The sequence below is a fragment of the Schistocerca gregaria genome, unplaced genomic scaffold (assembly GCF_023897955.1).
Source record: "Schistocerca gregaria isolate iqSchGreg1 unplaced genomic scaffold, iqSchGreg1.2 ptg000047l, whole genome shotgun sequence".
Lineage (NCBI taxonomy): Eukaryota > Metazoa > Arthropoda > Insecta > Orthoptera > Acrididae > Schistocerca > Schistocerca gregaria.
In genome coordinates, this window is record NW_026061704.1 from 3,081,057 (window position 1) to 3,099,844 (window position 18,788).

Here is an 18,788-nt window from a genome sequence, read left to right on the forward strand (position 1 = left end):
GGCAATGTGACGATCTGGCTTCAAGTTGATTCGATAACAAATGACTAAAACGGACGGATTTCTCAGGTTTTTACTACATATGAACACTTTTTACATTCTCCGGTGCAACTCGGCTGCTAGTCCTCCCATCATGCAGAATCATAAGGACATAGCTCATGTCCAAGGCACCAAAGCCAGCTAAAAAGTCAATAATCGATACCTAAATTGACTACATCTTACTAGCTATTACATCAACTTAGAAGCTTCATCTGTGTTCCACTATGGTGATTTAGTGTCTCCGCATACCGCAGCACGCGACATAGCTTTGCAGACGATAAGTACAACCGTTTCAGAGAGAAGAGAGGCCAATGTGACGATCTGGCTTTAAGTCGATTCGATAACAAATGACGAAAGTGGACGGATTTCTCAGGTTTTTACTACATATGAACACTTGTCACATAGTCCCGTGCAACGCGGCTGCTAGTCCTCCTTTCATGCAGAATCTTAAGGTCCTAGCTCATGTCCAAGGCACCAAAGCCAGCAAAAAAGACAATAATCGATACCTAAATCTTGAATTGTACTGCTTCTTACTGGCTATTACTTCAACTTTGAAGCTTCATCTGTGTTCTACTATGGTGCTTTTAGTGTCTTTGCATACCGCAGCACGCGACATAGCTTTGCAGACGATGAGTACAACCGTTTCAGAGAGAAGAGCGGCCAATGTGACGATCTGCTTTAAGTCGATTCGATAACAAATGACGAAAACGGACGGATTTCTCATTTTTTTACTACAGATGAACACTATTCACATTCTCCCATGCATCTCGGCTGCTAGTCCTCCTTTCATGCAGAATCATATGGTCCTAGCTCATGTCCAAGGCATAAAAGCCAGCTAAAAAGTCAATAATCGATACCTAAAACTTGAATTGTACTACTTCTCACTGGCTATCACATCAACTTAGAAGCTTCATCCGTGTTCTACTATGGTGCTTTTAGTGTCTCCGCATACTGCAGCACGCGACATAGCTTTGCAGACGATAAGTACAACCGTTTCAGAGAGAAGAGCGGGCAATATGACGATCTGGCTTCAAGTTGATTCGATAACAACTGACGAAAAAGGATGGATTTCTCAGGTTTTTCCTACATATGAACACTTTTCACATTCTCCCATTCAACTCGGGTGCTAGTCCTCCTTTCATGCAGAATCATAAGGACATAGCTCATGTCCAAGGCACCAAAGCCAGCTAAAAAGTCAATAATCGATACCTAAATTGACTACATCTTACTAGCTATTATATCAACCTAGAAGCTTCATCTGTGTTCCACTATGGTGATTTTAGTGTCTCCGCAAACCGCAGCACGCGACATAGCTTTGCAGATGATAAGTACAACCGTTTCATAGAGAAGAGAGGCCAATGTGACGATCTGGCTTTAAGTCGATTCGATAACAAATGACGAAAATGGACGGATTTCTCAGGTTTTTACTACATATGAACACTTGTCACATAGTCCCGTGCAACGCGGCTGCTAATCCTCCTTTCATGCAGAATCTTAAGGTCCTAGCTCATGTTCAAGGCGCCAAAGCCAGCTAAAAAGTCAATATTCGATACCTAAAACTTGAATTGTACTACTCCTTACTGGCTATTACATCAACTTAGTAGCTTCATCTGTGTTCTACTATGGTGCTTTTAGTGTCTCCGCATACCGCAGCACGCGACATAGCTTTGCAGACGATAAGTACAACCGTTTCAGAGAGAAGAGGGGCCAATGTGACGAACTGGCTTTAAGTCGATTCGATAACAAATGACGAAAATGGACGGATTTCTCAGGTTTTTACTACATATGAACACTTTTCACATACTCCCGTGCAACGCGGCTGCTAGTCCTCCTTTCATGTAGAATCTTAAGGTCCTAGCTCATGTCCAAGGCACCTAAGCCAACTAAAAAGTCAATAATCGATACCTAAAACTTGAATTGTACTACTTCTCACTGGCTATCACATCAACTTAGAACCTTCATCTGTGTTCTACTATGGTGCTTTTAGTGTCTCCGCATACCGCAGCACGCGACATAGCTTTGCAGACGATAAGTGCAACCGTTTCAGAGAGAAGAGGGGCCAATGTGACGATCTGGCTTTAAGTCGATTCGATAACAAGTGACGAAAACGGACGGATTTCTCAGGTTTATACTACATATGAACACTTTTTACATTAACCCGTGCAACTCGGCTGCTAGTCCTCCTTTCATGCAGAATCTTAAGGTCCTAGCTCATGTCCAAGGCACCAAAGCCAGCAAAAAAGTCAATAATCGATACCTAAATCTTGAATTGTACTGCTTCTTACTGGCTATTACTTCAACTTTGAAGCTTCATCTGTGTTCTACTATGGTGCTTTTAGTGTCTTTGCATTCCGCAGCACGCGACATAGCTTTGCAGACGATGAGTACAACCGTTTCATAGGGAAGAGCGGCCAATGTGACGCACTGCTTTAAGTCGATTCCATAATAAATTACGAAAACGGACGGATTTCTCAGGTTTTTACTACATATGAACACTTTTCACATTCTCCCAAGCAACTCGGCTGCTAGTCCTCCTTCCGTGCGGAATCATAAGGTCCTAGCTCATGTCCAAGGCACAAATTCCAGCTAAAAGGTCAATAATCGATACCTAAAACTTGAATTGTACTACTTGTTACTGGCTATTACATCAACTTAGAAGCTTAATCTGTGTTCTACTATAGTGCTTTTAGTGTCTCCGCATACCGCAGCACGCGACACAGCTTTGCAGACGATAAGTACAACCGTTTCAGAGAGAAGAGGGGCCCATGTGACGATCTGGCTTTAAGTCGATTCGATAACAAATGACGAAAACGGACGGATTTCTCAGGTTTTTACTACATATGAACACTTTTCACATTCTCCCATGTAACTCGGCTGCTAGTCCTCCTTTCATGCAGAATCATAAGGTCCTAGCTCATGTCCAAGGCACAAAAGCCAGCTAAAAAGTCAATAATCGATACCTAAAACTTTAATTGTACTACTTGTCACTGGCTATCACATCAACTTAGAAGCTTCATGTGCGTTCTACTGTGGTGCTTTTAGTGTCTCCGCATACTGCAGCACGCGACATAGCTTTGCAGACGATAAGTACAACCGTTTCAGAGAGAAAAGCGGGCAATGTGACGATCTGGCTTCAAGTTGATTCGATAACAAATGACTAAAACGGACGGATTTCTCAGGTTTTTACTACATATGAACACTTTTTACATTCTCCGGTGCAACTCGGCTGCTAGTCCTCCCATCATGCAGAATCATAAGGACATAGCTCATGTCCAAGGCACCAAAGCCAGCTAAAAAGTCAATAATCGATACCTAAATTGACTACATCTTACTAGCTATTACATCAACTTAGAAGCTTCATCTGTGTTCCACTATGGTGATTTAGTGTCTCCGCATACCGCAGCACGCGACATAGCTTTGCAGACGATAAGTACAACCGTTTCAGAGAGAAGAGAGGCCAATGTGACGATCTGGCTTTAAGTCGATTCGATAACAAATGACGAAAGTGGACGGATTTCTCAGGTTTTTACTACATATGAACACTTGTCACATAGTCCCGTGCAACGCGGCTGCTAGTCCTCCCTTCATGCAGAATCTTAAGGTCCTAGCTCATGTCCAAGGCACCAAAGCCAGCAAAAAAGACAATAATCGATACCTAAATCTTGAATTGTACTGCTTCTTACTGGCTATTACTTCAACTTTGAAGCTTCATCTGTGTTCTACTATGGTGCTTTTAGTGTCTTTGCATACCGCAGCACGCGACATAGCTTTGCAGACGATGAGTACAACCGTTTCAGAGAGAAGAGCGGCCAATGTGACGATCTGCTTTAAGTCGATTCGATAACAAATGACGAAAACGGACGGATTTCTCATTTTTTTACTACAGATGAACACTATTCACATTCTCCCATGCATCTCGGCTGCTAGTCCTCCTTTCATGCAGAATCATATGGTCCTAGCTCATGTCCAAGGCATAAAAGCCAGCTAAAAAGTCAATAATCGATACCTAAAACTTGAATTGTACTACTTCTCACTGGCTATCACATCAACTTAGAAGCTTCATCCGTGTTCTACTATGGTGCTTTTAGTGTCTCCGCATACTGCAGCACGCGACATAGCTTTGCAGACGATAAGTACAACCGTTTCAGAGAGAAGAGCGGGCAATATGACGATCTGGCTTCAAGTTGATTCGATAACAACTGACGAAAAAGGATGGATTTCTCAGGTTTTTCCTACATATGAACACTTTTCACATTCTCCCATTCAACTCGGGTGCTAGTCCTCCTTTCATGCAGAATCTTAAGGACATAGCTCATGTCCAAGGCACCAAAGCCAGCTAAAAAGTCAATAATCGATACCTAAATTGACTACATCTTACTAGCTATTATATCAACCTAGAAGCTTCATCTGTGTTCCACTATGGTGATTTTAGTGTCTCCGCAAACCGCAGCACGCGACATAGCTTTGCAGATGATAAGTACAACCGTTTCATAGAGAAGAGAGGCCAATGTGACGATCTGGCTTTAAGTCGATTCGATAACAAATGACGAAAATGGACGGATTTCTCAGGTTTTTACTACATATGAACACTTGTCACATAGTCCCGTGCAACGCGGCTGCTAGTCCTCCTTTCATGCAGAATCTTAAGGTCCTAGCTCATGTTCAAGGCGCCAAAGCCAGCTAAAAAGTCAATATTCGATACCTAAAACTTGAATTGTACTACTCCTTACTGGCTATTACATCAACTTAGTAGCTTCATCTGTGTTCTACTATGGTGCTTTTAGTGTCTCCGCATACCGCAGCACGCGACATAGCTTTGCAGACGATAAGTACAACCGTTTCAGAGAGAAGAGGGGCCAATGTGACGAACTGGCTTTAAGTCGATTCGATAACAAATGACGAAAATGGACGGATTTCTCAGGTTTTTACTACATATGAACACTTTTCACATACTCCCGTGCAACGCGGCTGCTAGTCCTCCTTTCATGTAGAATCTTAAGGTCCTAGCTCATGTCCAAGGCACCTAAGCCAACTAAAAAGTCAATAATCGATACCTAAAACTTGAATTGTACTACTTCTCACTGGCTATCACATCAACTTAGAACCTTCATCTGTGTTCTACTATGGTGCTTTTAGTGTCTCCGCATACCGCAGCACGCGACATAGCTTTGCAGACGATAAGTGCAACCGTTTCAGAGAGAAGAGGGGCCAATGTGACGATCTGGCTTTAAGTCGATTCGATAACAAGTGACGAAAACGGACGGATTTCTCAGGTTTATACTACATATGAACACTTTTTACATTAACCCGTGCAACTCGGCTGCTAGTCCTCCTTTCATGCAGAATCTTAAGGTCCTAGCTCATGTCCAAGGCACCAAAGCCAGCAAAAAAGTCAATAATCGATACCTAAATCTTGAATTGTACTACCTCTTACTGGCTATTACATCAACTTAGAAGCTTGATCTGTATTCTACTATATTGCTTTTAGTGTCTCCGCATACCGCAGCACTCGACATAGCTTTGCAGACGATAAGTACAACCGTTTCAGATAGAAGAGCGGCCAATGTGACAATCTGGCTTTAAGTCGATTCGATAACACATGACGAAAGTGGACGCATTTTTCAGGTTTTTACTACATATGAACACTTTTCACATTCTCCCAAGCAACTCGGCTGCTAGTCCTCCTTCCGTGCGGAATCATAAGGTCCTAGCTCATGTCCAAGCCACAAAAGCCAGCTAAAAGTTCAATAATCGATACCTAAAACTTGAATTGTACTACTTCTTACTTGCTATTACATCAACTTAGAAGCTTAATCTGTGTTCTGCTATGGTGCTTTTAGTGTCTCCGCATACCGCAGCACGCGACATAGCTTTGCAGACGATAAGTACAACCGTTTCAGAGAGAAGAGGGGCCCATGTGACGATCTGGCTTTGAGTCGATTCGATAACAAATGACGAAAACGGACGGATTTCTCAGGTTTTTACTACATATGAAAACTTTTTACATCCTCCCGTGCAACGCGGCTGCTAGTCCTCCTTTCATGCAGAATCTTTAGGTCCTAGCTCATGTCCAAGGCACCAAAGCCAGCTAAAAAGACAATAATCGATACCTAAAACTTGAATTGTACTACGTCTCACTGGCTATCACATCAACTTAGAAGCTTCATCTTTGTTCTACTATGGTGCTTTTAGTGTCTCCGCATACTGCAGCACGCGACATAGCTTTGCAGACGATAAGTACAACCGTTTCAGAGAGAAGAGGGGCCCATGTGGCGATCTGGCTTTAAGTCGATTCGATAACAAATGACGAAAACGGACGGATTTCTCAGGTTTTTACTACATATGAAGACTTTTTACATTCTCCCGTGCAACTCGGCTGCTAGTCCTCCTTTCATGCAGAATCTTAAGGTCCTAGGTCATGTCCAAGGCACCAAAGCCAGCAAAAAAGTCAATAATCGATACCTAAATCTTGAATTGTACTACTTCTTACTGGCTATTACATCAACTTTGAAGCTTCATCTGTGTTCTACTATGGTGCTTTTAGTGTCTCCGCATACTGCAGCACGCGACATAGCTTTGCAGACGATAAGTACAACCGTTTCAGAGAGAAGAGCGGCTAATGTGACGATCTGGCTTTAAGTCGATTCGATAACAAATGACTAAAACGGACGGATTTCTCAGGTTTTTACTACATATGAACACTTTCCACATTCTCCAATGCAACTCGGCTGCTAGTCCTCCTATCATGCAGAATCATAAGGACATAGCTCATGTCCAAGGCACCAAAGCCAGCTAAAAAGTCAATAATCGATACCTAAATTGACTACATCTTACTAGCTATTACATCAACTTAGAAGCTTCATCTGTGTTCCACTATGGTGATTTAGTGTCTCCGCATACCGCAGCACGCGACGTAGCTTTGCAGACGATAAGTACAACCGTTTCAGAGAGAAGAGAGGCTAATGTGACGATCTGGCTTTAAGTCGATTCGATAACAAATGACGAAAACGGACGGATTTCTCAGGTTTTTACTACATATGAACACTTGTCACATAGTCCCGTGCAACGCGGCTGCTAGTCCTCCTTTCATGCAGAATCTTAAGGTCCTAGCTCATGTCCAAGGCACCAAAGCCAGCAAAAAAGTCAATAATCGATACCTAAATCTTGAATTGTACTACTTCTTACTGGCTATTACTTCAACTTTGAAGCTTCATCTGTGTTCTACTATGGTGCTTTTAGTGTCTTTGCATACCGCAGCACGCGACATAGCTTGCAGACGATGAGTACAACCGTTTCAGAGAGAAGAGCGGCCAATGTGACGCACTGCTTTAAGTCGATTCCATAATAAATTACGAAAACGGACGGATTTCTCAGGTTTTTACTACATATGAACACTTTTCACATTCTCCCAAGCAACTCGGCTGCTAGTCCTCCTTCCGTGCGGAATCATAAGGTCCTAGCTCATGTCCAAGGCACAAATTCCAGCTAAAAGGTCAATAATCGATACCTAAAACTTGAATTGTACTACTTCTTTCTGGCTATTACATCAACTTAGAAGCTTAATCTGTGTTCTACTATAGTGCTTTTAGTGTCTCCGCATACCGCAGCACGCGACACAGCTTTGCAGACGATAAGTACAACCGTTTCAGAGAGAAGAGGGGCCCATGTGACGATCTGGCTTTAAGTCGATTCGATAACAAATGACGAAAACGGACGGATTTCTCAGGTTTTTACTACATATGAACACTTTTCACATTCTCCCATGTAACTCGGCTGCTAGTCCTCCTTTCATGCAGAATCATAAGGTCCTAGCTCATGTCCAAGGCACAAAAGCCAGCTAAAAAGTCAATAATCGATACCTAAAACTTTAATTGTACTACTTGTCACTGGCTATCACATCAACTTAGAAGCTTCATGTGCGTTCTACTGTGGTGCTTTTAGTGTCTCCGCATACTGCAGCACGCGACATAGCTTTGCAGACGATAAGTACAACCGTTTCAGAGAGAAAAGCGGCCAATGTGACGATCTGGCTTCAAGTTGATTCGATAACAAATGACTAAAACGGACGGATTTCTCAGGTTTTTACTACATATGAACACTTTCCACATTCTCCAATGCAACTCGGCTGCTAGTCCTCCTATCATGCAGAATCATAAGGACATAGCTCATGTCCAAGGCACCAAAGCCAGCTAAAAAGTCAATAATCGATACCTAAATTGACTACATCTTACTAGCTATTACATCAACTTAGAAGCTTCATCTGTGTTCCACTATGGTGATTTAGTGTCTCCGCATACCGCAGCACGCGACATAGCTTTGCAGACGATAAGTACAACCGTTTCAGAGAGAAGAGAGGCCAATGTGACGATCTGGATTTAAGTCGATTCGATAACAAATGACGAAAATGGACGGATTTCTCAGGTTTTTACTACATATGAACACTTGTCACATAGTCCCGTGCAACGCGGCTGCTAGTCCTCCTTTCATGCAGAATCTTAAGGTCCTAGCTCATGTCCAAGGCACCAAAGCCAGCAAAAAAGACAATAATCGATACCTAAATCTTGAATTGTACTGCTTCTTACTGGCTATTACTTCAACTTTGAAGCTTCATCTGTGTTCTACTATGGTGCTTTTAGTGTCTTTGCATACCGCAGCACGCGACATAGCTTTGCAGACGATGAGTACAACCGTTTCAGAGAGAAGAGCGGCCAATGTGACGCACTGCTTTAAGTCGATTCCATAATAAATTACGAAAACGGACGGATTTCTCAGGTTTTTACTACATATGAACACTTTTCACATTCTCCCAAGCAACTCGGCTGCTAGTCCTCCTTCCGTGCGGAATCATAAGGACCAAGCTCATGTCCAAGGCACAAATTCCAGCTAAAAGGTCAATAATCGATACCTAAAACTTGAATTGTACTACTTGTTACTGGCTATTACATCAACTTAGAAGCTTAATCTGTGTTCTACTATAGTGCTTTTAGTGTCTCCGCATACCGCAGCACGCGACACAGCTTTGCAGACGATAAGTACAACCGTTTCAGAGAGAAGAGGGGCCCATGTGACGATCTGGCTTTAAGTCGATTCGATAACAAATGACGAAAACGGACGGATTTCTCAGGTTTTTACTACATATGAACACTTTTTACATCCTCCCGAGCAACGCGGCTGCTAGTCCTCCTTTCATGCAGAATCGTAAGGTCCTAGCTCATGTCCAAGGCACCAAAGCCAGCTAAAAAGTCAATAATCGATACCTAAAACTTGAATTGTACTACTTCTCTCTGGCTATAACATCAACTTAGAAGCTTCATATGTGTTCTACTATGGTGCTTTTAGTGTCTCCGCATACTGCAGCACGCGACATAGCTTTGCAGACGATAAGTACAACCGTTTCAGAGAGAAGAGGGGCCCATGTGACGATCTGGCTTTAAGTCGATTCGATAACAAATGACGAAAACGGACGGATTTCTCAGGTTTTTACTACATATGAACACTTTTCACATTCTCTCATTCAACTCGGCTGCTAGTCCTCCTTTCATGCAGAATCTTAAGGACATAGCTCATGTCCAAGGCACCAAAGCCAGCTAAAAAGTCAATAATCGATACCTAAATTGACTACATCTTACTAGCTATTACATCAACTTAGAAGCTTCATCTGTGTTCCACTATGGTGATTTTAGTGTCTCCGCAAACCGCAGCACGCGACATAGCTTTGCAGACGATAAGTACAACCGTTTCAGAGAGAAGAGAGGCCAATGTGACGATCTGGCTTTAAGTCGATTCGATAACAAATGACGAAAATGGACGGATTTCTCAGGTTTTTACTACATATGAACACTTGTCACATAGTACCGTGCAACGCGGCTGCTAGTCCTCCTTTCATGCAGAATCTTAAGGTCCTAGCTCATGTCCAAGTCGCCAAAGCCTGCTAAAAAGTCAATATTCGATACCTAAAACTTGAATTGTACTACTCCTTACTGGCTATTACATCAACTTAGTAGCTTCATCTGTGTTCTACTATGGTGCTTTTAGTGTCTCCGCATACCGCAGCACGCGACATAGCTTTGCAGACGATAAGTACAACCGTTTCAGAGAGAAGAGCGGCCAATGTGACGTACTGCTTTAAGTCGATTCGATAATAAATAACGAAAACGGACGGATTTCTCAGGTTTTTACTACATATGAACACTTTTCGCATCCTCCCGTGCAACTCGGCTGCTAGTCCTCCTTTCATGCAGAATCTTAAGGTCCTAGCTCTTGTCCAAGCCACCAAAGCCAGCTAAAAAGTCAATATTCGATACCTAAAACTTGAATTGTACTACTCCTTACTGGCTATTACATCAACTTAGAAGCTTCATCTGTGTTCTACTATGGTGATTTTAGTGGCTCCGCATACCGCAGCACGCGACATAGCTTTGCAGACGATAAGTACAACCGTTTCAGAGAGAAGAGGGGCCCATGTGGCGATCTGGCTTTAAGTCGATTTGATAAGAAATGACGAAAACGAACGGATTTCTCAGGTTTTTACTACATATGAACTTTTTTCACATTCTAACGTGCAACGCAGCTGCTAGTCCTCCTTTGATGCAAAATCTTAAGGCCCTAGCTCATGTCCAAGGCCCTTAAAGCCAGCTAAAAAGTCAATAATCGATATCTAAAACGTTATTGTACTACTTTTTACTGGCTATTACATCAACTTAGAAGTTTCATCAGTGTTCTACTATGGTGCTGTTAGTGTCTCCGCATACCGCAGCACTGGACATAGCGTTGCAGACGATAAATGTAACCGTTTCAGAGAGAAGAGCGGCCAATGTGACGATCTGGCTTCAAGTCGATTCGATAACAAATGACGAAAACGGACTGATATCTCAGGTTTTTACTACATAAGAAGACTTTTCACATTATCCCGTGCAACGCTTCTGCTAGTCCTCCTTTCATGCAAAATCTTAAGGTCCTAGCTCATGTCAAAGGCATCTAAGAAGGGTAAAAAGTCAATAATCGATAACTAAAACTTGAATTGTACTGCTTCTTACTGGGTATTAGATCAACTTAGAAGCATCTTATGTGTTCTGCCATGCTGCTTTTAGTCTCTCCGCATACCGGAGCACGCGACATAGCTTTGCAGACGATAAATGTAACCGTTTCAGAGAGAAGAACGGCCAATTTGACGATCTTACTTTAAGTCGATTCGATAACAAATGATGAAAACGAACGGATTTCTCAGGTTTATACTACATATGAACACTTTTCACACTCTCCTTTGCAACGCGGCTGCTAGTCCTCCTTTCATGCAAAATCGTAAGGTCCTAGCTTATGTCCAAGTCACCAAAGAAGGGTAAAAAGTTAATAATCCATAACTAAAACTTGAATTGTACAACTTCTTACTGGCTATTACATCAACTTAGAAGCTTCATATGTGTTCTACTATGGTGCTTTTAGTGTCTCCGCATACCGCAGCACGCGACATAGCTTTGCAGACGATACGTACAACCGTTTCAGAGAGAAGAGCGGCCAATGTGACGATCTGGCTTTAAGTCGATTCGATAACAAATGACGAAAACGGACGGATTTCTCAGGTTTTTACTACATATGAACACTTTTCACATTATCCCGGGCAACGCGGCTGCTAGTCCTCCTTTCATGCTAAATCTTAAGTTCCTAGGGTCATGTCCAAGACAGCAAAGCCGGCTAAAAAGTGAATAATCGATAACAAAAACTTGAATTGTACTACTTCTTACTAGCTATTACATCAACTTAGAAGCTTCTTCTGTGTTCTACTATGGTGCTTTCGGTGTTTCCTCATACCGCAGCATGCGACATCTCTTTGCAGACGTTAAATGTAACCATTTCAGAGAGAAGAACGGCCAATGTGACGATCTGGCTTCAAGTCGATTCTATAACAAATGACGAAACCGGACGGATTTCTCAGGTTGTTACAACATACGAACACTTTTCACATTCTCCCGTGCAACGCGGCTGCTAGACTTCCCTTCATGCAAAATCTTAAGGTCCTAGCTCATGTCCAAGGCACCAAAGCCGGCTAAAAAGGCAATAATCGATAACTTAAACTTGAATTGTTCTACATCTTACTGGCTATTAAATAAACTTAGAAGCTTTTTCAGTGTTCTACTATGGTGCTATTAGTGTCTCAGCATAACGCAGCACGCGACATAGCTTTGCAGACGATTAATGTAACCGTTTCAGAGAGAAGAGCGGACAATGTAACGTCCTGGCTTTAAGACGATTCGATAACAAATGACGAAAACGGACAGATTTCTCAGGTTTTTACTACATATGAACACTTTAACACATTTTGCCGTGCAACGCGGCTGCTAGTCATCCTTTCATGCAATCCCTTAAGGTCCTAGCTCATGTCCAAGGCACCAAAGCCGACTAAAAAGGCAATAATAGATGACTAAAACTTTAATTGAACTACTTCTAACTGGCTATTACAAAAACTTAGAAGCTTCTTCTGTGTTCTACTATGGTGCTTTTAGTGTCTCCGCATACCGCAGCACGCGACATAGCTTTGCAGACGATAAATGTAACCGTTTCAAAGGAAAGAGCGGCCAATGTAAGGATATGGCTTTAAGTCGATTCGATAACAAGGCACCAAAGCCGGCTAAATAGTGAATAATCGATAACGAAAACTTGAATTGTACTACTTCTTACGGGCTATTACATCAACTTAGAAGCTTCTTCTGTGTTCTACTATAGTGATTTTAGTGTCTCCGCATACCGCAGCACGCGACATAGCTTTGCAGAGGATAAATGTAACCGTTTCAGAGAGAAGGGCGGCCAATGTGACGATCTGGGTTTAAGTCGATTCGATAACAAATGAAGAAATAGGGCGAATATCTTAGGTTTTTACTACATATAAACACTTTTATCACTTTCCCGTGCAACGCAGCTGCTAGTCCTCCTTTCATGCAAAATCTTAAGGTCCTAGCTCACGTCCAAGGCATCAAAGCCGGCTAAAAATTCAATAATCGATAACTAAGACGTGAATTGTACTACTTCTTACTGGCTATTACATCAACGTAGAAGCTTCTTCTGTGTTCTACTATGGTGCTTTTTGTGTCTCCGCATACCGCAACTAGCGACACAGCTTAGCAGCCGATAAATGTTACCGTTTCAGAGGGACGAGCAGCCAATGTGACGATCTGGCTTTAAATCGATTCGATAACAAATGACGAAAGGAGCCGGATTTCTCAGGTTTTTACTACATATGAACACTTTTCTCATTCTCCCGTGCAACGCGGCTGCTAGACTTACCTTCCTGGATAATCTTAAGGTCCTAGCTTATGTCCAAGGCACCAAAGCCGGCTAAAAAGTCAATAATCGATAGCTAAAACTTGAATTGTACTGCATGTTACTGACTATTACATCAACTTGTAAACTTCTTCTGTGTTCTACTATGGTGCTTTTAGTGTCTCCGCATACCGCAGCAGGTGACATAGCTTTGCAGACGATAAATGAAACAGTTTCAGAGAGAAGAGCGGCCAATGTAACGATCTGGTTTTAAGTCGATTTGATAACAAATGACGGAAACGGGCTGATTTCTCAGGTTTTTACTACATATGAACACTTTTCACTTTCCCCCGTGCAACGCAGCTGCTAGCCTTTCATTCATGCAAAATCGTAAGGTCCTAGCTCGTGTCCATGGTACCAAAGCCGGCTATGAAGTCAGTAATCGATAACTGATACTTCCATTGTACTAGTTCTTACTGGCTATAACTTCAACTTAGAAGTTGTTTCTGTGTTCTACTATGGTGCTTTTAAAGTCCCTGCATACCGCAGCACGCGACATAGCTTTCCTGACAATAAATGTAACCGTTTCAGAGAGAAGAGGGACCAATGTGACGATCTGGCTTTAAGTCGACTCCATAACAAATGACGAAAACGATCGTATTTGTAAGGTTTTTACTATATATGAACATTTTTCATAAACTCCAGTGCAAAGCGGCTGCTACACGTCCCTTCATCCAAAATCGTAAAGTCCTAGGTCATTTCCAAGGCACCAAAGAAAAGTAAAAGGTCAATAATCGATAGCTAAAACTTGAATTTTACTGCTTCTTACTGGTTATTACATCGACTTAGAAACTTCTTCTGTGTTCTACTATGGTGATTTTAGTGTCTCCGCGTATCGCATCACGCGACATAACTTTGCAGACGATAAATGTAACCGTTTCAGAGAGAAGAGCGGCCAATGTACGTCTTGGCTTTAAGCCGATTCGATAACAAATGACGAAAACGGACATTTCTCAGGTTTTTACTACATATGAACACTTTATACATTCTCCCGTGCAGCGCGGCTGCTAGTACTCCTTTCATGCAAAATCGTAAGGTCCTAGCTCATGTCCAAGGCACCAAAGACGGCTAAACAGTCAAAAATTGAAAACTAAAACTTGAATTGTACTACGTCTTACTGGCTATTACATCAACTTAGAAGCTACTTCTGTGTTCTACTATGGTGCTTTTAGTGTCTCCGCATGCCGCACCCAGTGACATAGCTTTGCAGACGATAAATGTAACCCTTACAGAGGGAAGAGTGGCCAATGTGACGATCTGCCTTTAAGTCGATTCGATAACAAATGACGAAAACGGCCGGATTTCTCAGGTTTTTACTACATATGAACACTTTTCACATTCTCCCGTGTAACTCAGCTGCTAGTTATCCTTTCATGCAAAATCTTAACGACCTAGCTCATGTCCAAGGAACCAAAGCCGGGTAAAAAGTCAATAATCTATAACTAAAACTTGAATTGTACTACTTCTTACTGGCTATTACATTCTGTTAGAAGCTTCTTCTGTATTCTACTATGGTGCTTTTAGTGTCTCCGCATATCGCATCACGCGACATAGCTTTGCAGACGATAAATGTAACCGTTTCAGAGAGAAGAGCGGCCAATGTAACGATATGGCTTTAAGTCGATTCGATAACAAGGCACCAAAGCCGGCTAAAAAGTGAATAATCGATAACGAAAACTTGAATTGTACTACTTCTTACGGGCTATTACATCAACTTAGAAACTTCTTCTGTGTTCTACTATGGTGCTTTTAGTGTCTCCGCATACCGCACATATCGACATAGCTTTGCAGACGATAAATGTAACCGTTTCAGAGAGAAGATCGGCCAATGTAACGGTCTGCCTTTAAATCGATTCGATAACAAGTGACGAAAACGGGCGGATTTCTCAGGTTTTTACTAAATATGAACATTTTTCACATTCTCCCGTGTATTTCAGCTGCTAGTTATCCTTTCATGCAAAATCGTAAGGACCTAGCTCATGCCATGGCACCAAAGCCGGCTAAAAAGTCAATAACCGATAATTAAAACTTGAATTGCACTACTTATTACTGGCTATTACATCAACATAGAAGCTTCTTCTGTGTTCTACTATAGTGATTTTAGTGTCTCCGCATACCGCAGCACGCGACATAGCTTTGCAGAGGATAAATGTAACCGTTTCAGAGAGAAGGGCGGCCAAAGTGACGATCTGGGTTTAAGTCGATTCGATAACAAATGACGAAAACAGACAGATTTCTCAGGTTTTTACTACATATGAACACTTTTCACATTCTCCCGTGTAACTCAGCTGCTAGTTATCCTTTCATGCAAAATCTTAACGACCTAGCTCATGTCCAAGGCACCAAAGCCGGGTAAAAAGTCAATAATCTATAACTAAAACTTGAATTGTACTACTTCTTACTGGCTATTATATCAACATAGAAGCTTCCTCTGTGTTCTACTATGGTGATTTTAGTGTCTCCGCGTATCGCATCACGCGACATAACTTTGCAGACGATAAATGTAACCGTTTCAGAGAGAAGAGCGGCCAATGTACGTCTTGGCTTTAAGTCGATTCGATAACAAATGACGAAAACGGACATTTCTCAGGTTTTTACTACATATGAACACTTTATACATTCTCCCGTGCAGCGCGGCTGCTAGTACTCCTTTCATGCAAAATCTTAAGGCCCTAGCTCATGTCCAAGGCACCAAAGACGGCTAAAAAGTCAATAATCGAAAACTAAAACTTGAATTGTACTACTTCTTACTGGCTATTACATGAACTTAGAAGCTACTTCTGTGTTCTACTATGGTGCTTTTAGTGTCTCCGCATGCCGCACCCAGTGACATAGTTTTGCAGACGATAAATGTAACCCTTACAGAGGGAAGAGCGGCCAATGTGACGATCTGGCTTTAAGTCGATTCGATAACAAATGACGAAAGGAGCCGGATGTCTCAGGTTTTTACTACATATGAACACTTTTCTCATTCTCCGTGCAACGCGGCTGCTAGACTTACCTTCATGGATAATCTTAAGGTCCTAGCTTATGTCCAAGGCACCAAAGCCGGCTAAAAAGTCAATAATCGATAGCTAAAACTTGAATTGTACTGCATGTTACTGACTATTACATCAACTTTTAAACTTCTTCTGTGTTCTACTATTTTGCTTTAAGTGTCTCCGCATACCGCAGCAGGTGACATAGCTTTGCAGACGATAAATGAAACAGTTTCAGAGAGAAGAGCGGCCAATGTAACGATCTGGTTTTAAGTCGATTTGATAACAACTGACGGAAACGGGCTGATTTCTCAGGTTTTTACTACATATGAACACTTTTCACTTTCTCCCGTGCAACGCAGCTGCTAGCCTTCCATTCATGCAAAATCGTAAGGTCCTAGCTCGTGTCCATGGTACCAAAGCCGGCTATGAAGTCAGTAATCGATAACTGATACTTCCATTGTACTAGTTCTTACTGGCTATAACTTCAACTTAGAAGTTGTTTCTGTGTTCTACTATGGTGCTTTTAAAGTCCCTGCATACCGCGGCAAGCGACATAGCTTTTCAGACGATAAATGTAACCGTTTCAGAGAGAAGATCCGCCAACGCGACGATCTGGCTTTAAGTCGATTCGATAACAAATGACGAGAAACGGGTGGATATCTCAGGTTTTTACTACATATGAACACTTTTCTCATTCTACCGTGCAACACGGCTGCTAGACTTACCTTCATGGATAATCTTAAGGTCCTAGCTTATGTCCAAGGCACAAAAGCCGGCTAAAAAGTCAATAATCGAAAACTAAAACTTAAATTGTACTACTTCTTACTGGCTATTACATCAACTTAGAAGCTACTTCTGTGTTCTACTATGGTGCTTTTAGTGTCTCCGCATGCCGCACCCAGTGACATAGCTTTGCAGACGATAAATGTAACCCTTACAGAGGGAAGAGCGGCCAATGTGACGATCTGGCTTTAAGTCGATTCGATAACAAATGACGAAAATGGCCGGATTTCTCAGGTTTTTACTACATATGAACACTTTTCACATTCTCCCGTGTAACTCAGCTGCTAGTTATCCTTTCATGAAAAATCTTAACGACCTAGCTCATGTCCAAGGAACCAAAGCCGGGTAAAAAGTCAATATCTATAACTAAAACTTGAATTGTACTACTTCTCACTGGCTATTACATTCTGTTAGAAGCTTCTTCTGTATTCTACTACGGTGCTTTTAGTGTCTCCGCATATCGCATCACGCGACATAGCTTTGCAGACGATAAATGTAACCGTTTCAGAGAGAAGAGCGGCCAATGTGACGATCTGGGTTTAAGTCGATTCGATAACAAATGAACAAATAGGGCGAATATCTTAGGTTTTTACTACATATAAACACTTTTATCACTTTCCCGTGAAACGCAGCTGCTAGTCCTCCTTTCATGCAAAATCTTAAGGTCCTAGCTCACGTCCAAGGCATCAAAGCCGGCTAAAAATTCAATAATCGATAACTAAGACGTGAATTGTACTACTTCTTACTGGCTATTACATCAACTTAGAAGCTTCTTCTGTGTTCTACTATGGTGCTTTTAGTGTCTCCGCATACCGCAACTAGCGACATAGCTTAGCAGCCGATAAATGTAACCGTTTCAGAGGGAAGAGCCGCCAATGTGACGATCTGGCTAAATGGCGATTCAATAACAAATCACGAAATGGGCCGGATTTCTCAGGTTTTTACTACATATGAACACTTTTCACATTCTCCCGTGCAACGCGGCTAATAGTCCTCCTTTCATGCAAAATCTTAAGGTCCTAGCTGCTGTACAAGGCAACAAAGCCAGATGAAAAGTGAATAATCGATAACGAAAACTTGAATTGTACTACGTCTTACTGGCTATTACATCAACTTAGAAGCTTCTTCTGAGTTCTACTATGGTGCTTTTAGTGTCTCCGCATACCGCACCCAGCGACATAGCTTTGCAGACGACAAATGTAACCGTTTCAGAGAGAAGATCCGCCAATGTGACGATCTGGATTTAAGTCGATTCGATAACAAATGACGAAAACGGGCAGATTTCTCAGGTTTTTACTACATATGAACACTTTTCTCATTCTCCCGTGCAACGCGGCTGCTAGACTTACCTTCATGGATAATCTTAAGGTCCTAGCTTATGTCCAAGGCACAAAAGCCGGCTAAAAAGTCAATAATCGATAACCAAAACTTGCAATGTACTACTTCTTACTGTCTATTACTTCAACTTAGAAGCTTCTTCTGTGTTCTGCTATGTTGCTTTTAGTGTCTCCGCATACCGCAGCACGCGACATAGCTTTCCTGACAATAAATGTAACTGTTTCAGAGAGAAGAGCGACCAATGTGACGATCTGGCTTTAAGTCGACTCCATAACAAATGACGAAAACGATCGTATTTGTAAGGTTTTTACTATATATGAACATTTTTCATAAACT